The sequence below is a fragment of the Chelonia mydas genome, chromosome 5 (genome assembly GCF_015237465.2).
Source record: "Chelonia mydas isolate rCheMyd1 chromosome 5, rCheMyd1.pri.v2, whole genome shotgun sequence".
Lineage (NCBI taxonomy): Eukaryota > Metazoa > Chordata > Testudines > Cheloniidae > Chelonia > Chelonia mydas.
Genome location: NC_051245.2, coordinates 48,202,513 through 48,218,732, shown reverse-complemented (window position 1 = coordinate 48,218,732; position 16,220 = coordinate 48,202,513). Strand labels below are relative to the sequence as shown.

General features: G+C 45.2%; 1 long non-coding RNA gene across 1 annotated transcript; it reads right to left on the bottom strand.

Annotated features, from left to right (window-relative positions):
* Nucleotides 1–323: 323 nt before the first annotated feature.
* On the bottom strand, nucleotides 324–4,227 carry LOC122466017. Its single transcript, XR_006291212.1, has 4 exons — nucleotides 4,102–4,227; nucleotides 2,793–2,974; nucleotides 1,887–2,050; nucleotides 324–1,031 (listed from the first exon to the last, which is right to left on the bottom strand). It is a non-coding gene; the product is annotated as an uncharacterized LOC122466017 (long non-coding RNA).
* Nucleotides 4,228–16,220: the final 11,993 nt, after the last annotated feature.

Here is a 16,220-nt window from a genome sequence, read left to right as displayed (position 1 = left end):
CTGGAGCCGATCTGAGCCGAGCTAGGTTGCTAGCTGTACAGCAGAGCCCTACACAGCCCTACCAAGACACAGCCCCAAACATGTGTGTATGTGTAACTGACACGTCTTTAGGGAGATGGGTTCCACTGGGTGACTTATTACGCAATAACATTATAGCTGTGCAATACTTATCCATTCAGAAAAACAGTTGAAACAAGAATGCTTTCAAAGGCCAGCCTGATGTGAAAGGGTGTGTGTAATAAGAACCTTTTGTGTGGGGGGGGGGGAGGGGGGACACACGCCTCCATCTGAGCTGACACACACCAAACAGACAGCACTTGCACTAACCTTCTCTGTCACAGATTCCTTTATATTGTCTTAAGGGAAGCGTATATTATTTTAGGGCCTGGGAAAACAGTACCTTGAGCACATGAATGGGACACTGCCTCTTTCCCAACCCAGTAAAGGCAAAGGCAGAGGTGTTACAAGTTTGACATTTCTATTAAAATGTTATTGAAAATTAACTCAGCCTTGATGTTATCTAAAATACTAAATAAGAGATGCTTTCAGTCCAATTTCTCATTACAGGGGATACATCAGGTATGTTTCTTATTTTTATTTTCCCCATAGTCTGTTAAATTGACTAATCAAGTCAACACAGAGTTCTCTGTGTGGCTTCAAAAAACTCAGTAATTTTGTTAGAAAATGTTGAAATCCAACTCCAAAGTATTCAGCCCAAATATTTAGTTAAAGTAACCCTGTGGGTTAATAAACTAAACAAAGGCAAACCATGCAAAACTGCAGCAATGAAAACCAGGCTAAATAAACGAAGGAAAGTTTATAAGAACCCTTTAGCAGGAAAAAAAACAGCGAAGGAAAACTGCATGAAAGTTTAATATGAAGCATGTGATAGACAGGGGCTCATTTTACAGGTACTGGGCTTTACTTCCAACATTCACCATCAACAAGGAATTTCATATTAGTTTGCACATATTTCGAAACCATATCGATGCGACTTCTGTTCCAGATTCCAAAGGCAGATTACACGTGGCCTAAAAAAAAAAAAAAAAAAAGTGTTACTCTTGTTTAATTTCGTCTCCAAAACTCATTACACTATTAATTTCAGTGTCTGACTGATTTACCTATTTCAGTTTTAGAAATGTGATTGCAAAATATTTATCTTTCGCACAAGAATCTGGCTTATTTTGGTTAGAGACCGATGCTCTGCTGCAATGTTTGCTCATTTGCAAGAGTCCTTGGAAATGGAGATCTAACTAAAGTATCTCATTTAAATCACTTCTTTTAAAACTAGTTAATAATAGGAAATCAGACTTTTATCTAGCTGGATCAAGGTAGTCTGTTAAAGTGACATGATTAACAGAGCAAAGTTTTTGTTATTCAATATTATTCGAAACAGGCTTCAATGCGCTGAGAATTTGGTAATAATTATAATCATTATTATTCTGCAGTTTACATCAGGACAAAAGAAACTTTCACGTGCAATTGTTTCTTTGATCAAACAGAGAGCATGGGATTGGTTAAATGTTTTCCTGTGGAATAATGGGTTTCCAAAATTATTTTCTTTTGCATTATAACCCCGGGAAGAAGTCGGGGAGGAGACCACTGGAAAAACAAGCCCAAAAATAACAGGAGATTGTTTAAACTTCTCTTAGTTGCTGTTCGTTTTCAAGAAAAGCTGAATAAACAGCCCTGGCCTCTCCCAACGCTGCAGAAAGCAGGTTTGTAATGAAAGAAGGGCAAGGGAAAAGTTTTTTTCTTTTTCAAGCACTTAACGTTCCTCTTTTCAGAAAGTATCTGCATGCAACCCGGGGAGCACCTTATTTACCACGTAGAGGAAACAAGTCCCATTTAAAATTAACCTTCGCTCATGCTGGGAATATACCGACCCAATGTGGGGGCTGTTCCTTTTTTCTTCTCATTCTTTTTTAAATTCCACTGCTTAGCCATCACCCCGTTGAGCTGCAAAGGAAGGGAACGGTCCATTTTGGTGACAAGCCCTGATGAAATTATTTTCTTTTAAAAGATGGGCTAAGCCAGTGAGGCAACAAAGCTTTACAAGAAAAAGAGAGAGAGAGAGAGTTGGGTAAAATACAACACATTTATCTATCAATTGCTAGACAAGACAAAGAGGGCTTAACAACAGTTTGAAAAGAGTGGCCTGTGAATGGTTACTATTCAATTTGTATTTTATTCCCCGCTGGTCATGGAATTGAGATCAGAAGAAAAAGTGAAAACACATGGCTGAGGTCAGTAGGATCAGAGAACCACCACATACAGCAAAGGGAAGGAAAAGCAATGGGAACTTGTGTGAAGAAATGGATTATATAAACAGAGCTTACCATCGCCTGCACCCCATTATCCTATAATTTACACTGCATGGGAGCATAGAAATATATTAAACTAGTGATAGGTTTCACCGTTGCTTTACAACCTCGCCTTATGCCAATCAATTCCACTATATACTTTCAGACATGTTTAGAATTCTTGAACTAATGTGTTTATTTTAAATATCACAGGGAAATTATTACATCACCAGCAAATAATGCTGGGGAAGGTTGCCTTCCTTTTGAAGTATGCAGCAGTGAAACATGATTTTAATTACATAATCATTTTGAAACTGTAATTATACAATAAACGAGGGGGATTAAGCGGGAAGGATATAGTATATTAAAAATTGCTTAGGTCTTGAGAAAACAAACACAGACACAAAAGAAAAGCTGGTCATGGGGACTGGTTGATAAATTTGAGCAACCACATTTATTTTTTATTTTTGTCCAGGGGCTAAAACTCACCAACTGGGGCAGTTTGCTTTCTTTTCCGAAGTAAGGAAACCCAGAAGTTTATTCCATGAGGGTTCAACACAAATCTGTTGACGTTTTGCAAAATCGAACTCCAGAAATGTGAGTGGAGGGTAGAATCAAGGCAGCAACTGGCTTATTACGGCCTTAGCAGTGTATGTTTGCTGTTATGTTACCTAAAAACAAGTGCACGTTAGGAAAGATTCCGTGTCAGGGCGACCTGGGAATTCAGAGAATGAAGCCAAATGAAATCGAACGGCTCAGCCTTTCAGAACAGTTTTTTCCTTCTTTGCAGAAGGAAGCAGGTCCATCCATCCATCCTACTCGCCTCAAATCATCCGCAATCAACAGCGGATCACCTCATTCCAATATGCAGGCTCCTTTTATGTATGTATTTTTGCCCTAAGAATTTTATCTTTTTGCGTTCGAGATCGCTTTTAACAGGACGGGCTGGATACTCCTCAATACCCCCAAACTTTTCTTTATTTAAAGTTTAGACTAACATTCGCCCCGTAAATGTGTGTCACTTCTTCCCGGCCTCTCATTAATCACATTAACTAGTTTCCAGCAGAACCCAGCTAAAACAGATAGGGTTGAAACAATATAAACGCTAAAGAAATAGCCAAGTCATGAAGAGGGAGCTAGCATCCGTAGCCATAATTCATCTTTTTCATCTGAAAAGATTGAGGCAGACAGAAATCGGTTTCCAAAAGGTGAATTAGTAGCTCTTCCCTCAATTTGGAGATGAATTACATGAAGCCTAATCACTGGGGACGTGCCCTTTAGGTGACACCTATTTTCCATTTTAGCCTTTCTAATCAAACTGTCACAGAATCTGACATCTTGGGTATCTTACATTAAAAAGAATGGAAACAGCAGCCAAACAAAGGCTCGCACGTCACTCAACCCAGAATCCTCTCAGAAAGCGTCCCCTTGGTCTGGGGCTGTATGAGAGTCTCCCCCCCGAAGAAATGCGTTGACTTTCTCTCAAGGGATTTATTTTTAACAAATGAAAAATTAAACAGGCCAATACTAATCCAAGTGAAATCCAGTGGAAGCCTTTTCATAAATGTAAAGGCTAATTTGCATTCAGCAAAAGCCTATTTAGAAATGCATCTGGATCACAAAACCCCCAGGGATTTAAAAGCAAACAAAGCCAAAACAGAACACACTGGAGAGGTTTGGAAGGGATATGAACTCTACCCTTCAGAGCATGAGCAAACCTCTGACTCCGGAGGAGGGAGGAAGAAACTTTGATTCATGGACAAGTCTTCCCATGACTGCCTACTGGGGTTTCTGGTACCTTCCTCTCTGGAGCATCTGATCTTGGCCACTGCCAGAGCCAGGACACTGGACTGGATGGACCGCTGGTCTGATGCACTGTAGCACTTCCTATGGTCCAGTGTCCTTAGGGAGGGGAGATCATCGGTTCTGTTTTTTAAGTCTTGGTGGCAAAACCCAGGTGTGCAGCGGGGGAGGGAGTCGAGTTGAAGAGACGGTGTCTGCTCATGGCATTAGTGCAGGCAGCCGATTTACTGGGAGGGGGGCACCAGGTGCCCAGCAGAGTGCACTTTTGCTACGGCAGCTCCTTGGAAGAGACAAACCTCGTTTTCTTAGCGCACAGAAGCTGTTTCCCGCCTGAGGGTTCGACGTTGAGATATCCCGTCTGCTTGTCAACAGCTCTTTTGAACCGCACAGAGTCGTGTTGATATCAAATGTACCCAAGCAGAGTGGAAAGAGAATTTAAAACATCGCCAGCAGCGCTGGGCAAAGAGCCCTGCGGAGCGGGGGGTTTCTCTCGCCGCTCCGCCTGGCCAGTCACGCAATCACCCGCGCCTGGGGTCGACCTGTGGCAGGGCAGTGCCCCGCACTGTGTGCCAGGGACACGGCTCCGCCCCTCCCCCGAGGAACAGCTCAATGCGAATTAATAATCCTCGATCACCAGTGGTCAATTAATGGGCCAGATAACGACCCCCCCCGGTAATCTCGCGCAACTAGCGTCCCCACAAAGGGGCAGCTCGGGTAGGAAAACATGACACCTGCCCCTGGGCAGTGTTCATTCAGGAGAGACTGAAAAACAGCCCCAGAATCAGAGGCGAGGGGCGTTGAATCCTGTGCTCCCCAAGCACCGTGAACAGTCAAAACGCCGCCCCGAGGGTGCCAGGCAGAGGCATGTGGGGCTCGGGGTGGCCAATGCCGCACGCCCAACCCCGCAGGGGCAGCAGGCTGCCCCGGGAGCCGCACGTGCTGGAGCTCACTGTCCGGCTCGCTAGCGCGCCTGGCTCGGACCTGGTCCCGAGGAGGGTTCATAGCTGGCCTCCGTCTCACCCCCGTTAGCCCCGAGACACACGGGAACGCCAGTCCTTTCCAACGGACCATCGACGAGAGGGGAACCCGTAACAGAGGGGCCGGTCCCTGCACTGTTACAAGGGTTTCTGATTTCTCTGGTCAGTTCGTGACTCTGGTTTCCTTATTGCAATCCAGTGAGCAAAATACAGAACAGCGCGTTCGGGGGCAACAACTTTCCACCCCAGAAGCGAACCCTGCACGCGTGGGTAAAGTCACGAAACGAGTGACACTGTCTGCACTGCCGACGGCAGGTGCTTTTAACGTCAGCTCCCCCACACTGCATTTCTTATCGTTTCCTTTTCTACACTCAGCTCCATTTATTCCACCTTGGGGAAACCGAAACACAGGACAAACACAAACAAACCCTAAGTCCCGGCTATTTATCTTCATTAGGGAGGGGTGGCATGAGAGACGTGTGTAACATTCGTTCCCACCAGAGCATCTGTCCTACCTGTACTCTCAATAACCGGGACTTCATCAATTTGATGTAAGCGATGTAAAAGTGACCGTTTGCGTGGGAAGTGCCCTATAAGCGATCCCACACCAAACTCCCACGTTACAAATTGTACTCGCACCCTGGATAGGGTAATCACAGTGTGCGCTGTCAAATGTACTAATCTTAATAGGTGGCTAACAAATTAACGCCTAAGGGAAGTCAGAAAGAAAGTCATAAACGAGTAAATATAAGCAATGCCGCAGTCGCACAAGTTAATTCCCGACTGAAGAACTGCTTCTATTATAATGCCCAAGTCTCTGTTTACATAGAAACACATCTGAATTGCATCAAGAGACGGCGTTTACATGAGATTTCCAATTATAGGCGTTTGTGAGCCTGTATCAAGGGATTAACGTGGCTAAGTGGTGTAACGCGTTACTTTCTCAGTACATACCGAACATGAAAGTGTGTTATTATTTCAGAGTAGCTTTATTACATTAAAGTGGATTTTCAGTTGATTAGCTTTCCTGATTTTCTCCGAAGAGAATGGTGATTGGATGCTTTCACATATTGATACTATACGGATCACCAGCTGGTACAGACGGTACAAAATTTGTTGACCTCCTGCCTCGCATATTCATATTGGAAACACGCTATGTTTTGAATTTCTCATCAATAAATAAAGGCTCGAGGCTTCTGGGAAAGTTTGCATGGTGGTTTAAACAAAACAGAAGCCACTGCCCCATGCTCATTGCAAAGACCATTCTGGGACCCTTGTGCCTGAAATTATTGCCGTGGTCACCGTATTTCCTCTTGTGTGTTGTGGCCGTGGCTAAGTCCCTCTCTCTCTTCCCCGGTCTTCCTAAGACTTTAAGATGTCCTTCAGTGAGTGTGCTTCTGGTAAACAGGAAGTTCAAAGGAAATCGTGCGTTCTACCCTCCAAACTGATAAGGATTTCACCGAGCTGGGGAGCTAATCGTGCTGCAGCAGTGTTTGCCTTGGCTCAAAGAGCAGATGCTCTCGAGTCAGTTGCGCCGCGTTTGGTAATTGAGGCAGCCAGACATATGATTTCCTAGTTCGCCTTCACCGACAGCCTTGGTGGGAGGGGATCATAGAGAGGGCGGGGGAACGAACGATAATGGTTAACCCAGTTGGAATAGCGCCCCACATGTCCAGCGTCCAGGTAGGAACCTCTTCACCTCTCTATTTCCCCCGAGCTCCAGTGCCTAAGACCTCGCCTTGTCTGAGCGCAGAGCGGAGGCAAGGGCGCCTGACGGGAGGGCAGCGGACAGGGCTCTGCTATATTGCCAATACACCAGCACTTCAATCAATCCAGCTGGAGCCAATCACCTCCTTGCTTGTTCCGCGGAAGGGTTTGGGTTGTTGTTTTTTTTTATTACCAGCAGGAGAGTGGGGTGCGGAGAGAGAAAACCTTTTGTAGTGATAAACACCCATTTTTTCATGGTTTGTGTGTATAAAAACATCTTCTGTATTTTCCACAGTATGCATCTGATGAAGTGAGCTGTAGCTCACGAAAGCTTACGCTCAAATAAATTGGTTAGTCTCTAAGGTGCCACAAGTACTCCTTTTCTTTTTAAGCTGCTCTAAATGACGATCGTGACATAATCGAAACTAAAGAGCTGCGGTATTGGCTTGAATCAGGCATGCGCAGCCTACCTTAAGGCAAGAAACTCTTCTTAATGACCAGTACTGGCGGCTTCTCAGGGCTCCTGTCCCAGCAAACCAAGTCCCCATAAACACATCCTGCTTCATAAGTTAGTCTCAAGGTATCTGGATCAACGCAGGCTCCTTTTCTTTCCAGGTTTTATTGTTGCCAATAAAATAGCGAACCAAGTAGTGCCCCTGGGTTTTGCAGGGTTACAAAACGACATTTCTTGAACATACATTAACAGCCTCTCAGGCCGCATTAAGGTAGAACTGGCTGTGGAGTAAAACACCACTCCCGTGCGTGGCTGTGGTCTCGCAAACCCCTTTCTAGTCCAAGCCACTCACCCTTATAAAAGTAATTCACAAAAAATAAAATAAAAGACCCTGAGGGGTCGTTGATCGTCCCAATCCCTGACGATGCCTCCAGATGTCACATCCCGAGCCTGGAATCCTGAGAATTGATTTTATCACATACATCTTTTAATACAGCAAAATACAAGGGATTTTCCCCCTTCACGCGCCATTTTAATGGGCGACGAAGAGTGAGACTCCTGTTACACGCTCCCTCCTTCGCATGTTTAAGCCAGAAGAAGCCCATGGAGTTCCACAATAAGGCTAGTGCGCATAACAGGATCAATACTTTGCCCTTACATAGGTTTCTTTTATCTGAGTATCTCAAAGCACTGCACAGACGTTAATTAGCGTGCACAACGCCCCTGCAGAGTAGCATTTGTTTGTGTGGAAGTTAATAAAAAGGGCACCCATGGAAACAGTCTCTGGGCACGTATGCCAAAAAGTGAATACAAACTACAATACTAGCAAACAAAATGGATCCCCGCCCCCCATAAGTTCTTACTCACAATCATGCGTAGAAGAGGAGGTGAATGCCAGACCTGAGGACCCTCCACTGAAAACCTTATCTCTATAAACGGTAGAGACAGCTACGCCTACAGATTGTTAGTAAAAGCCGCTCATCCGATCGCAGCCTTCTTGGCAGAGTCCAGGGAGAAAGACGGTCTCGCAGATACTCAGGATCCAAACCAGAGCGCATGGTGGATCCATCGACGCTTCGGAATTGTTCTCAGGAAAGACAAAAGAGGAGCGTTAGATGCTGCCTGTGTCTGACATTATCACTCCCTAATAAAGTGGGCAGCCACATTCGGTACCGGCTGTAGCTTCAAGAGTTCTCCTACATACACCGCATTGCAATAATCTAATAGAGAGGCTACAAAGGCAAGGGTGACTGTGGGGAAGTCCATATAGGAGGTCTCCTCAAAGGCGTGATTTTAAACCAATTGCAGTGCAAAAGGCTGGGTGGGCACTCTTACTTTGGGTTAATTCAGGTTAGCTTAAAACTAGCAAGACCACAGAAGGGAAGACAGACTGTCCATTTGGGAGATGGTTTCCTGCACCCAGAGTGATTGAATCTGGCACAGCCCGATGTGCCTTACGTTCTCCTGCCGCAGTCTGGTCCTGTTGTGTTGGAGTGGGGATTTACCCGGCGGGGAGGACAGGCGATGCTGAGGCTTCCTATTTTCCCTGAGGATTCTGCCAGGGAAGGGAAGCTTGAAACCACACTGCCAACTCCACAGGTACTTGCTGATGGAGGCAGACGCACTGAATCATTGCATTCTCCATCACCCTGGCCATGCCTTTTCTCTAGGCAGCACACCCACGTTTGGCTGGCCTCCTATGGCCACTGGAAGAGGCTTGCATAGACCTGGGGGGTGAATTTAGCCATTTGATTGCAGCTAGACCTTCCCTCGTAACTAGGACAGGTGCTTGTCTACTTTCAAGCATGAGAGGGCAGCAATGAGAACATCTTGGAAAATGCACATCGTTGGACAGAGCCTAATTTTCTTTAAACTCATTCACTGTTCCATTATTAATAGGACGGGAATGGGACGAAACTCTCCCCAGGCTTGGTTAAATGAACGGATCATCAGAGAAACATTTTATTATGCTAAGGGGCCCCGGAAGAGAATGAGAGCACACAAGTATACCCAGCTCTCAGCTTCCTTCTGTAGATCTAGAACTATGTATGGCTCAAAGTCTACTCATGTCAGCCACATTTCATTATTTTGCAGGATTACATCTTTACAATAATAATAGTATTTATAAACCACCTCCCTTGGCAAGGTGCTCTGAGCAACACAGCATAATGGAACAAAAACACAGTTTAGAGCATTGTTAAAACAGTTCCCAGAACTTCAAATGAGAAGAACAACAAATATGAGGGGCGCGGGGGGGGGGGGGGGGGAGAGGATCTGAAACGGGAGCAAGGGGATGGAGGAGGGCTCCAAGTCTGGGACCAACAGGGATCAAGCTAGAAAAAACAAATGAGGAAAGTGCTGTTTTTAGCTGTTTAAAAGTGTGGTGGGATAGGCTGAGAAGGAGAAGTGAGTTCCATGCCCACAGCAAAGGGATGACAAGCATATGCAATTGGGGGATCCCTAAAAAAGTGTGTGATGGTTGAGCTCAGATCATGATATACCAGGTCCCTTCTTTAAGGCCAAGTGCTTTTTTGCCCTCATGAAAGTGTTGGGGGCTTTATGGCTGGGTGTTCTCGGTGGAGTACTCTGGGACTCTGTTCCCTACTAGTCAGAGAGCCAGAGCCACCAATAAGACCAGTCTCAACCAACTGCTTGTCTGCTCTATGACACTGGCAGACCAGATGCTAGCTCATGCCAAGGCCCCTAGGCATCACTGAATACTGACAAATGCATAGCTGGAAACCAGTCTGGTTCACTTGTGTGTTAGCAATATTAAAATAGATGTTAAGTTTATAAGAATGTGTTTAGTCTTTATGAAATGCGTGTGGGTTGCTGCATGCGTTAATCTCATTTATAATATCTGTAACCTATGTTATAAATTAAGATTTAAGTGTTTGCTATAAAACTGGAACATGCCCAAACCAGGAGAGAAGCATTACCTAGTGTGAAATACTAGTTTAACATAAGAGGTGGCATCTTCTGCCCAGCAAAAGAAGGCCAGATGAACCATTGTGGAACATCAATGGACAAAAGACTTTGTTGATTGCTCCCCGCACACCCAGGAAGAGGGGACCAGGGTATGTGCATGTCCCATCACAGTTTGAACTCTGGGGGAAGGGAATAAAATCCCTGACCAGAAGGCTCTGTATCACTATGCTGCTTGGAATTTGGAGAGGGCAACATTTCTAAGCATGAGCAAGGGATCCCCAAGTTGCTTAGCTTGGGTTAGCCCTAAAGGACACATAGAGCTTGCACATTACAGCAGCTTCTGTTACTTTTTGGATCCTAAGACTGTAACTCATTTGTGTGTGTATGTTTACCTGCTTTAACCTTGTAAATAACTCTTGTTTCTTTTTCCAATTAATAAATCTGTTGTTACTTTATTACAGGTGTGATATTACACTCCATATGCTTTTTTGAAAATATGCTTGGAATGTGAATATAATGCTTTATGCAAAAGGTCTCTTGCAAGGTACCATTACAAAGTTTATAATCTACTGTGTGTGTTTGTCCTATTTGTATGCATGTATCGTTCTTGTATCTAAAACTAGAAATACGAAGTTAACTCTGAGGTCCTACTGTAATTATACAAAGTGTGGGCCATTAATGGTGGTTTAGAATCTTGATGGCACCCATCAACTAGGACAATTGGCTGTAGATGGTTTATTTACCTATAAGCCTTCTTGTGGACCTGGGGCCAGCCTGTGGGTAATGAAGAATGAGGTCTTACAGTGACATGTGAACATGTCACCCGATATTTGAATCCATCTTAAACCTGGGGCTTTTCCATTTAGAAGGAAGAGTGGGAACCCAGAGGGAGATAAAGGATTCCCTCCATGTGCCAAAGATATAAATGGTGTGGAACAGAAGAAAGGGGGCTGCAGTTATGAGAAATCCCCTAGTTACCACCTAAGCTGGAACTAAAAAGAACTGTATCAGGGGAAAGGATTGGGCCCAGACAGAGGGCATGGCTACACTTGCAGATGTAGAGCACTTTGAGTTAAACCAGCCTTCGTAGAGCGCAGTAGGGAAAGTGCTACAGTCTGTCCACACTGACAGCTTCAAGCATTCTGGCGTGGCCACATTTGCAGCACTTGTAGCGGCATTGGGAGCCGAGCATTATAGGCAGCTATCCCAGCATGCAAGTGGCTGCAACGTGCTTTTCAAATGGGGAGCGGGGTGGAGTGTGACAGGGAGTGTGTTGTGTGTATGTGGGGGGGAGAGAGAGTGGGTTTTTGGGGGGTTGAGAGCATGTCAGCATGCTGTCTTGTAAGTTCAGACAGCAGCAGACCCCCCCTCCCACCCTCTCTCTCTCTCTCTCTCTCACGCACAGCATTCTACACTAATGGTTTCTTTGTCTCGGAGGAGATAAGCAGCTGGCTGTCAGAAACGGAGCTTTCAATGGGCATTTCCGTATTCCTACAGCCAATTCCAAACAATGACTAGAGTGGTCAGTTGACTTAAGGGGATTATGGGACGTTTCCGGAGGCTGATCAAAGTGCAGTAAAGCAACACCTTGTTCACACTGGCACTGCGACACTCCAGCGGGGGCGCAGCAAATGTTATTCCATTCGCCGAGGTGGAGTACCAGCAGCGCTGTAGCCGCAGAGTCAGAACACTCTACGTGCCTTGCCAGTGTGGACAGGTAGTGAACTAGTGTGGCCAGGGGCTCCTTTATTGCGCTGTAACTTGCAAGTGTAGCCAAGCCCTAAGAGTCTAGACTGTGAAAGAAGCTTATTGGAACAACACTGAGGGTGAGATTTACCCAGGGGCGAAAGTAAGTTAGAGGACTTACGGGTACGCCGGAGTCCTGAGCAGGGGGCGTGGCCTCAACCGGAAGAGGCAGGGCCTTAAATCCCCGGGGCCCTTTAAATCTTGATTTAAAGGGTGAGGGCTCCAGCTGTGGTAGAGACAGCTGGGAGCCTGGGGCCCTTTAAATCACTCCCGAGCTACCAGCTGCAGAGGTGGCTGGGACCCCGAGGCTCGGGGGCAATTTAAAGGGCCCAGGGTCCAGGTGCTGCTACCGCAGCGGAGTCCCAGGCCCTTTAAATCACTGAGGAGTCCTGGGGGCTCCTGGCTGCCACCGCTACCCCGGGGCTCTGGGCTCCGCTGTGTTAGCAGCTGCCGGAGCCCCGAGACCTTTAAATCCCCACCTGAGCCCTGCTGCCCGAGCCCTGGGGTAGCGGTGGCCGGGCTCCATTGGGGATTTAAAGGGCCCCGGGGCTCCAGCCGCTGCTACCGCCCCGGCCCTTTAAATCCCCTCCGGAGCCCTGCCGCCGCTACCCAGGGGTTCGGCAGCAGGGCTTAGGCAGGGATTTAAAGGGCCCCAGGAGGGTAGAGGGGCTGGAGCTCCGGGGCCCTTTAAATCCCCACCAGAGCCCCGCCACTGCCGCTACCGCAGGGCTCGGGCAGCAGGGCTTGGGCAGCAGGGCTCAGGCTGGGATTTAAAGGGCCCCGGGTGGGGGTAGCAGTGGCTGGAGCTCTGGGGCCCTTTAAATCCCCGCTGCAGCCCCGCTGCTGCTACCCCAGGGCTTTAAATTGCCCTCTCTGAAAGCTGGTCCTGGTACAGCGCACCAGCTCTTACCGGTACGCCGTACCGGCTTACTTTCACCTCTAGATTTACCTGTATTCTGTTTTTTAATGTATGAGGCTTAGACTTGTGTATTTTTGTTTTATTTTGCTTGGTAACTTACTTTGTTCTGTCTGTTATTACTTGAAACCACTTAAATCCTACTTTTATAATTAATAAAATCACTTTATTAATTAACCCAGAATAAGTGATTAATACCTGGGGGAGCAAACAGCTGTGCATATCTCTCTATCAGTGTTATAGAGGGTATAAACTTTATACAGAGTAGAATGGATTTATTTGGGGGTTGGATCCCATTGGGAGCTGGGTGTCTGGGTGCTGGAGAAAGGAAACCTGCTAAGCTGTTTTCAGTTAAGTCTGCAGTTAAGTCAGTTAAGTCTAAGTTTGGGGGCATGGTTCAGACCCTGGGTCTGTGTTGCAGCAGACTGGTGTGTCTGCCTCAACAAGGAAGGGTTCTGGAGTCTCAAGCTGGCAGTGGAAAACGGGCTCAGAGGTAATTCCAGCACATCTGGTGACAGGTCCGAGGGGGTCTCTGTGACCGAACCCGTCACAACAGGATTGACTACAAGCATTGTCTTTGATCTAAGGTACAATTGATCTGGGGTAAGTGATGATCCTTTGGGACTGGGAGTAACCTGAATATTTTATCAGGGGAAAGGAAGTCAGACGTCAAGAATTATAACATGCAAAAACCAGTCGGAGAACACTTCGATCTCTTTAGTCACTCGATTACAGACCTAAAAGTGGCAATTCTTCAACAAAAAAACTTCAAAAACAGACTCCAACAAGAGACTGCTGAATTGGAATTAATTTGCAAACTGGATACAATTAACTTAGGCTTGAATAAAGACAAAGTAAAACTATTTCCCCATGTTTATTCCCCCCCTGCCCCCCTGCTGTTCCTCAGATGTTCTTGTCAACTGCTGGAAATGGCCCACTTTTATCACTACAAAAGGTTCCCCCCCTCCCCCTTGCTGGTAATAGCTCACCTTACCTGATCACTCTCATGACAGTGTGCATGGTAACACCCATTGTTTCATGTTCTCTGTATATAAATCTCCCCACTGTATTTTCCACTGAATGCATCCGATGAAGTGAGCTGTAGCTCACGAAAACTTATGCTCAAATAAATTTGTTAGTCTTTAAGGTGCCACAAGTACTCCTTTTCTTTTTGAGGATACAGACTAACACGGCTGCTACTCTGAAACCTGAATATTGTTGTGATTTTTTGTGTAAGGGACCATCTATCACAAAGGCAGGCTTGCCTGAGTGGCAAGATAGATGGGAATGCCCAAGGGGACTGTCCATGACTCCATATTAAGGCTGTTTAGTGCTTGAGGAGTTCACACTGGATACTCTATAACTAGATTTCACCAACCATCAGCTAGTTTGTGGCAGTCTACCCTGAGGTTGGCACCCATATCTGTGAGCCACTCCAGGAAGCTTTATATGCTCCCTCCCACAAATCTCATTGTGCTTTCTTCCATGACATCCCTTATGAATGGACCATGCCCCATGCCCCCCACCCTGCCAAATCCTTATCGCTACTATTCCTTCCCGTAACCTACTGCCATCACAAAGCCCACAAAGAGTCTAGAGGAGGAGGGACAGTCGAGGAAAGAGCACTATTTCTTTATATAATTACAAAATATAACAAAACAAATGCATTTACATATAGAAAAGATTGTCTGTGTTTGTCTCCCTCTTCCCCACCTTATATATGTTCCTCATCTACTTAGACTGGAAGCTCCATGAGGACCATGTTTATCTGTATTTTTGGACAGTGCTTAGCACAGAAGTTCCCAGTGTGGCCCATGGCCCACAGAGCACTTGCTGGATGTCTGTGGAGAGCTGACTAGAAACATGGTGCTGGCTGTCCTCCTTTCCGGCTGCTAATCGCATTAACAGAAGCTAAAATAAGTTAACTAGTTTCCTAATAATTACTTTCCACGTTAGAGATTGTGTTGATTTTACATAACAGCCTCGTGGGGACTACAGCAATCAGAAGATTACATTGAAAGAATATTGAGGTTGTAAAGTCAAGCAGTCAAAAGTTAGGCAAAGCCACATTTAAGATAGCCTGTGCAACCCTAATTTGGCCCCCCGTGCATAAGAATTGAGATGTCTCTTCAATGACATCACACTTTTTTTCCCCCCAACAGGATCTCTGCCCCATTCAGTGCACAGGGTGGGAATGAATAAGGGTTGTGTAGTGAATGAGGCTGTTGCCTGTAGAACCCCTGGAAAGTGTTTAGTGAACAAAGCAGGGGACAGCAAGAAGAGAATGGATCATCTCAAGGTTAAGGCAGTTGATACTTTTGTCAATTTTGCCCTTAATCACTCTGTGCCTCAGTTCCTGCATCTGTAAAATGGGATAAAGCCACCTATTCTCACCGGGGAGTTAAGATAAATTCAGTGCTCGTGAAGAATTTGGATACTACCATGAGCGCACCATAGAAACACCCAGGAGACAATTAATATTCTGCAATCTATGGAGGGTTTGGATGGTATGCATTAAATAAGGCCTGGGGCTACACTTTGGATGAGGATAAAAAGCAATATTCAACAACTACCAGTTCACAGAATGAGGCAGAGTTTTGTGGAAGAAAAATAGTACATAATTAAAGACTATCAAAGCATATGCACAAGGTGATTGAATAAAGGTCGCACAGGCAGCATTAATTCTGGCATTTACTAACCACGGAGTGCTTATCTTTGCAACCTAAACATTCCTTTAATTAGGGCTATCGATTAATTGCAGTTAACTCATGCAATTAACCCAAAAAAGTTATCATGATTAATTGCAGTTTTAACACACTGTTAAACAATAGAATATCAACTGAAATTTATTAAATATTTTAGATGTTTTTCTACATTTTTCAAATATATTGATTTCAATTACAACAGAATACAAAATGTACAGTGCTCACATTATTTTTATTACAAATATCTGCACTGTAAAAATGATAAAATAGTATTTTCCAATTCACTTCATACAAGTACCGTAGTGCAATCTCTTTATCGTGAAAGCGCAACTTACAAAAGTAGATTGTTGTTACATAACTGCACTCAAACAAAACAATGTAAAACTTTAGAGTCTACAAGTCCACGCAGTCCTACTTCTTGTGCAGCCAATCGCTAAGAGAAACAGGTTTGTTTACATTTGCAGGAGATAATGCTGCCTGCTTCTTATTTACAATGTCACCTGAAAGTGAGAACAGATGTTCACATGGCACTTTTGTAGCTGGCATTGCAAGGTATTTACGTGCCAGATATGCTAACCATTTGTATGCCCCTTCATGTTGGGCCACCATTCAGAGGATATGCTTCATGTTGCTGATGCTTGTTAAAAATATAATGTGTTAATTAAAATTGTGACTGAACTC